The sequence below is a fragment of the Alligator mississippiensis genome, chromosome 2 (assembly GCF_030867095.1).
Source record: "Alligator mississippiensis isolate rAllMis1 chromosome 2, rAllMis1, whole genome shotgun sequence".
NCBI classification, from domain to species: Eukaryota; Metazoa; Chordata; order Crocodylia; family Alligatoridae; genus Alligator; species Alligator mississippiensis.
Window position 1 is genome coordinate 105,637,058 of NC_081825.1, and position 7,286 is coordinate 105,644,343.

Consider the following 7,286-nt stretch of genomic DNA (forward strand, 5'->3'; position numbering starts at 1 on the left):
TCCAATCCCTTGCTGCGTCCCCCTAATGAATTTGTAGGTGGCCACAAGATCACCTCTCAGCTTTCTCTTGCAGAGGCTGAAGAAATCCAGGTCCCTTAGTCTCTCCTCATAGGGCTTGGCCTGCAAAGCCTTAACCATATGAGTGGCCCTCCTCTGGACCCTCTCGAGGCTATCCACATCTTTCTTAAAGTGTGGCACCCAGAACTGGACCCAGTACTCCAACTGCAGTCTGACCAATGCTGCATAGAGGGGAAGTATCACCTCCTTGGCTCTATTTGTCATGCATCTGCTGATGCACGATAAAATGTGGTTAGCTTTGCTGATGAGTTCATCACACTGACGATTCATGTTCATCTTGGAGTCCACTATGACTCTGAGATCCCTTTCCACTTCTGTGCTGCTAAGAAGATCATTCCTCAGCCAGTAGGTGTGCTGGATATTTTTATGCCCTAGGTGCAGCAGTCTGCATTTGTCCTTGTTGTACTGCATCCTGTAGTGTACTGCCCACTTTTCGGACCTGTCCAGGGCCGCTTGCAATCATTCCCTACCCTCTGGAGTGTTCACTTCAACCCACAATTTAGTATCATCTGCAAACTTGGACAGAGTACACTTCGTGCCCACATCCAAGTCACTAATGAAGACACTGAAGAATACAGGTCCAAGGACCGAGCCCTGCGGGACCCTACTACCCACATCCTTCCAGGTTGATACTGATCTGTCTACTACCACTGTCTGGGTGTGACCCTCAAGCCAATTTGCCACCCACCAGACTCTGTAAACATCTATGTCACAGCCTCTTAATTTATTTATGTATCGAAGGCCTTCCTAAAATCCAAGTAAATAACATCCACCTCTACTCCTGCATCTAAGCATTTTGTGACCTGGTCATAAAACAAAACCAAATTAGTCAGACATGACCTACCTGTTACGAATCCATGCTGGTTGCCCTGCTGCATTATTTTTCCCGCTAGACTCCCACAGATATGATCCTTCATAATCTTTTCAAAGCCTTTTCCAAGGATGGAGGTGAGATTGACTGGTCTATAATTACTCGGATCCTCCTTCCTCCCCTTTTTGAAAATAGGAACCACACTGGCCCTTTTCCAGTCCTCTGGGACCTGGCCCGAGCGCCACGAGTGCTCAAACAGCCATGCCAGTGGTTTTTCAATGACACCAGCCAATTCCTTCAGTACTCTTGGATGAACCTTTTCCACCCTACTAATTATTTTTCCCACCCTATGCCATATGGTAGATTTGACTGATTTATGGTCACTATCCCCAAGGTGACCACTAATCTGCAGCTCGCCTGCCAGGTCATCCCCCGTAGCCAACACCAAGTAAGTAATTTTATATTTCTTGTAAGTGAAATAAGAGAATGCATCATTACTTTTGTTGTTTAAAAACATTTCCATATGTTTCTGCTAGTTTATGACTGATATCTATTTTTTAACATTTTCAAATGCCACCTGAGGACTTGAAAGAAAATAATTATAAATTTTCTTTGGACTTTGAAATTGGATTCTTGGTTGTTGACACGCTGGACTTGTCTGGTACTGTAAACTGTAGTTGGCTAACTAGGTAGATTCTCTCTTTTCTCTCTCTCTCTCTTCTTATAAACAAAAATGAAGTGAACAACGGAACAAATTCCTGAGTAATTAATATTAATTTGTAGATGCTCTGAGTGTTAACTTCTCAAAACCAAGGTAGCTTCTAAATGTTATTCTTGATTATTTTTTCATTTTCTGAGAGCCATTTTGAATTTTGTTTATTAAATTAGCATGATTTGATTCAGTTGCAGAAATTAATTTACTTTTGTGTTTATCATAGTGCCATCTGGTAAATATGCTTTACAACTAATATATTTTAATATAAAATAAATAAGAGACCACCAGAGAATTTCTGGAGATGTTTTTGTACAGAATTATAAACCAAATATTTTATTGTTATTCTGCCAAGTTAAAAATAGGGGTAATACTTTTCAGTTTATCTCAGAAGTTTATATAGATAAATTTCTAAAGAAAACTTGTCAAGTTAGTTCTAGTCCAGAGAAAGGAAGAGTCAGAATGTAATTCTAGATCTTTTAGAAATTTTACCTTGAATGCTGCAACTTCCCCAAAAGCAGTTGTTCGCCTACAAATGCCTCTGCTGCCTTTATTTACTTTATTATTCCAGCATTTTGTTAGTCTTTTAAATACAAATGTGAAAGTAAGATCCACTCCCCAGAATGCTTACCACTTAAGTAGACCATTATGTTCTAGTATTTAAGGTTATCCACCTGAGGTCATCAAACACCTTACTACCAGGAACTTTTTAGGAAATGTTACCAATCCATGACACACAGATTATGCTTAGAAGATGGTTTTATAATTACTCAGTAGCATTGCAAATTCCAGCTGCCTTTTCACTGGACACAAAGACAAACTTCCTTATTTTGTATTAGATGAGCAGTAAATACCTGTTTTTAGCTTTCCAACAATTATGCCTCTGCCTGCTGATGAACATGAACAAAAAAAAAAGTGCTTTACCTGAAGCAGCAGCGTGTTAGTTTGACCTTTTTATGCAGCGTCTGTATAGATTGAATGCTTCGGCGGGACTTTTTGGCACTTTTATCAAAAGCTTATTTAATCAACTGTTAGATGAAAGCACCAAAAAAAGCCTCGTTGAAGCACCTGATCTATACAGATATCGGGCGAGCCAGGTCCGACTAACACAATGCTTCTTTGGGTATGTGCTCGGCTCGGCACAGGGGCACACCAATTTTAAAGAGTCTATTTTATTTTTTCTTTATTTATTTTAAACGTCTGTAAGCAGCACCCAAGATTATATCTGAATTGCGTCTACAGATACAAATCTCTAAATCATGGTTATATGGAATCAGTTTCAGGGAAAAAAACAAAGTTCTGAAGAAACATCATATTTAGTAATGAAAACGTGTTTCTAAACTTCAAAGATTGGCCATAAATTTGGGCTGCCCTCATTATTTCCTCCAGATAGAAGAAGTTAGTTCCAGACATGGTAATGCCACTTCCATGTTCTCCCTGTCTTCCAAATTTTTCTCAGTGAAAACATTCTTCATTGCAGTCTTAGCTTTTAAAGCTGATCAGGGGCACCAGCAAGAAAATTCCCTTTCCTCACTCCCTTGAATCAGTAGGGTTTCAGACTTGCTTTCCCACATAGGAGCACCTACTTAGTTTCTTTTCACCCACATAATGGAGAAGCAAAATGTCTTCAATAAACTACAGGGTTTCTGACTAATCAAGAATTCTTCAAATCAAATCTACTTTTAAAACTAAAAACACATATGGCCCCATCTTAGATTCCTTAAGTAGGTAGCTGCATTGGGGATCACATCACTGAGTGTCTAAAAGAATACACAGATCCTGATCAAATTAAACAATGGAGGAAGTAAGTAATTCTATATTTCTTGTAAGTGAAATAGGAGAATGCATCATTACTGGGGCAGGGAGTCAGACACGATGATCCTTGGGGGTCCCTACCGGCTCTACAATCTATAAATAAGAACAAGTCCAGTAAGGCATTCCCTTTAGTGGGACCATATACCTCCTGCATTAGGTGAAGGTCCTGTATGCAGGTTAAGAAACTACGTGAATGGTTGGATTTGGCTGACTGTTCCTCCCAGCAGCTGTCAGGGTAGTTTAGGTCTCCCATGACAACCACGTCCCTAGACTTTACGGCTTCTGAGAGCTGCTTCAATAATTCCAAGTCTAGATTTTCCTCTTGGTGCGGCAGTCTGTGGCAGACCCCCACTACCAAGTCCCTTTCCCCTCAACCTCCATGTATCCTAACCCACAATGCCTCAACTTTCTCCTCCTCTGATCCCATTTTGATTAGGGTAGATGTATAATGCTCCTTAACAGAGAGACCAATCCCCCCCCTCCTTTTTTCTCCCTACTCTGTCCTGTCTATACAACCTATAGCCCTCAATGCGTACTGCCCAGTCATGGGTAGGGTCCCATCAGGTTTCCGTTAGGCCCACTAAATCAAAGTTATTGTCTGCAAGCAGGAGTGTGAGTTCTTCCTGCTTGTTCCCCCTGCTCCTAGCATTAGTATAGATGCACTTGAGCCCTCCGAATGTTGCCTTTGGTGCCCCCCCACCCCCCTCCCTGTTCTGATGCCCAGTGGGCCCCTAAGTACTTACCTGAGATGTACTGTTGCATGTCTTATAGTTTGTAGGTCCTAGATTCTCTCCAATCCTTGCCTCCCCCATCAAAGCCCGACGTAGGAGATAAGCCAACCTGTAAGAAAAGAGACTCTTACCTTTTGTGGAAAGATGAAGTCCATCCCATCCCAGGAAGTCCCATGCACAGAAGTGCCAATCGTGGTGTTTTCAATAATCTTGGTAAGCCCCACTTAAAAGATTTCCTACTCACTTTAATGTCATATACTAGTCATAGGAAGATTTTACACATGACACACATTCATAGGTGCTGAGTACGTGAGGGCCCAAAGGCCTCCTTTGGGAAGAGGGCTGTCATCTGAAATGTGTAAAACTTTCCACATGTCCGTCATCTGAGCCCCCTCCCCCCAGCGAAAATGAAAGTTGGTGCCCCTGCACACATTTATAGTTCTGTATATGCTGATGGTGGTATTGAATGCTTCCAACAGAATCAGCCTATGACTGGAAGTCAGCATTGTTAGAGAGTTGGGGTTGATTTTTCTTTTGTACAGGCAGCAGTATTCAATTAAAAACCATTCTTTTATTCATCTATTCATTAGGAGAACACAGTGTTTGGGGAACTGCTGCTTTGTAAAATAACAAAAAAAATCTTGGTCACATGGCACAAGCAGTAAACACTTCCAAAAGCTGAAGCACTTCCAGATGTTTATGTGACATTGCTGCTTCCTATGGATATGTGACTCAGATTATACCAAACCTAGTGCTGCCCATATGAGGTTAAAAACTATGAAAACATTATATAATGATCTGATCAAGTAGAGCCTCCTTAACAAAAATCTCACTTTTTGACTTTTAAGTGACAGGAAACATATCACACTCCCTAATGCTCCATTCCCTAACCCTGGTTAAAAAAAAAAGTCACAAAGGTAAAACAAATGGGAACCCCCTTTTCATAGCTTTCTGCTGATCATCTAAGCAGGGTGTAACCACAATTAAAAGTTTAGTGGAGTTCAAAGAACTGTTGATGAGTCAAATTACCTGGCAGTTTAAAATACCAACTAAGGTTCTCTTGTGTCTAGATCAGGGAACTGGACCATTTAAAACCCCCCGCCAAACTCACAGTCTCTGTTCTTAGTTTCACTTCATGCAAGTCACATGTACAGTTTTAGCCACCCAAAAATTAAAAGGCAGCGAAAGCTCCAGTCCTACTGTGAGCTCAGCATGGGTAGTGTCCTACACGGCCAGGGAATGCCATACACAAACTTTTGTGCTCTTACATGGAAGTTTTCGGGGTTTAAATCCATATATTAGCACTAAAACATGGTGTTAGTTTGTCATCCTAAATTTAGGTGGTAACTAGAGGTGGTCAGAAAAATATTGGAAAAAACCAAAAAATGTGGAAAATTTTGGCTTTGTTGAAACCTAAAAGTTTCAGGTGGTTGACAAGAAGTATAAGTTTTCCCACAGAAAACTCACATGTTCTACAACAACTTTGTCCCACTCAAAAAGCCCAGTTTCCATGGAAAAAAGTTCAGACAGAACCCTACTTGCCTGGGTCTTAGAACTGATCTAAAAAATACAATGCAATTACTACAAGCATATCCTGCTAGCTCCACCTAGGACTTAATATGAATCATCAGGAAGAAGATGCTACAGAAGTTTCCCCTGGAAATTTAGAAACATTGCTCTACTTCCAGCAAACGTCATCACACCAAGAAGCTTAGGAACAGGCAAGCTAATAATATAGAAACTACCACTCCCTGGCTATTATTGTTTATGAGCTACTGTTGGGAGTCCTGCCTCCCTGCTCCCCACCTATCCAGGTCATCATAATCCTAAAATGACTATGACAGGCAAAAAAGGGAAGGATTATACCTTTGCTGGTTAAAAATGCAATTCAGTACAGACTTTGCTATAAGGAATTCCTAGAAATACATAGAGATAAAAAAATGTAGGCTCAGAAGGGATCTCAAGAAATCATCTAGTCCAGAGATTCCCAAACTTTTTCTTATTGCATACCCTCTTCCAGATCTACCAGCTGCCGGCATCCCCCTACCAGCGTACATTTTATATTTTAACCCCTTAAATGCCATGAGTTATTATACTGAAAATTAAATCCACCATTACACCATTTCTCCTGCATATCCCCCAAAGATGTCTTCCGAACCCCTGATCTAGTCCATTCACACTGAGGAAGGATGATTATCTAGATTAGGGATGGCTAACTTGCAGCACATGTGCCACAGGTGGCATGGGCAGTCTCTGTATGGCATATGATGGATCAGGGAGGGAACAGACAGCATAGCAGCAGATAGGGCAGGAAGCAGAAAGCTGAGCAGGGATCTGGCAGAGAGTACCAGGCAGGAAGCAGAAAACATAGTATCAGGTTGGACAAAGGAAAAGGATCAGAGTGACACTCAGGCAGGATGCAGGGGTAATTTTTGGAGCATTTCCTGGGAAGGTTGGCCACCACTGATTTGGACCATCCGTGACAGGTGTTAGTCCTATCTGCCCAACCTCAAGAGAGCTTGTGGAATAGCCAACCTGTATTGGTGCCTAAGAATCTATGTACTTAGAAGGATATTTCCCAATATCAAACCTAACATTTTTTTCTTTTAATTAAGCCAATTCTTTCTTGTATTAGTTCATATGGACATAGAGAACAACTGATCACTGACTTCTTTTTAAAAACCTTTTACATACTGGAAGATTATTGTATACCCCCTCAATTCTTTTTCTCCCTAGAAGAAACCCAGTTCCTTCAACCTTTCCTTATTTTTCATATTTTGTAAAGCCTTTTAATTTATCCTGGGCCATCTCCAAGTGGTCTATATGCCTCTTGTAGTGTGGTGCCTGACATGCTGCAGGCCTCAATAAGACCTCAGTAGCATCCGGTAGAGTGAAATAATTGCCTCCTGTATCATGCATATCACACTTTTTTCAATAAGCCTCAGTATGACATATTCCTTTTGTCCCAGGGATGCCGGGGTTAGAAGGAAACCCCGGGGCAAAACCAGGGGGGAAGTAAACACTTACTTACCCCACGCAGAAGCCAGAGGGAGCAGGGACACGTGCGCGGGAAAACCGCCAGCGCGATTTGTAAACCGCGCTTATATCCAGCTGGGGCCGGGTGACATCAGCAAGAGAC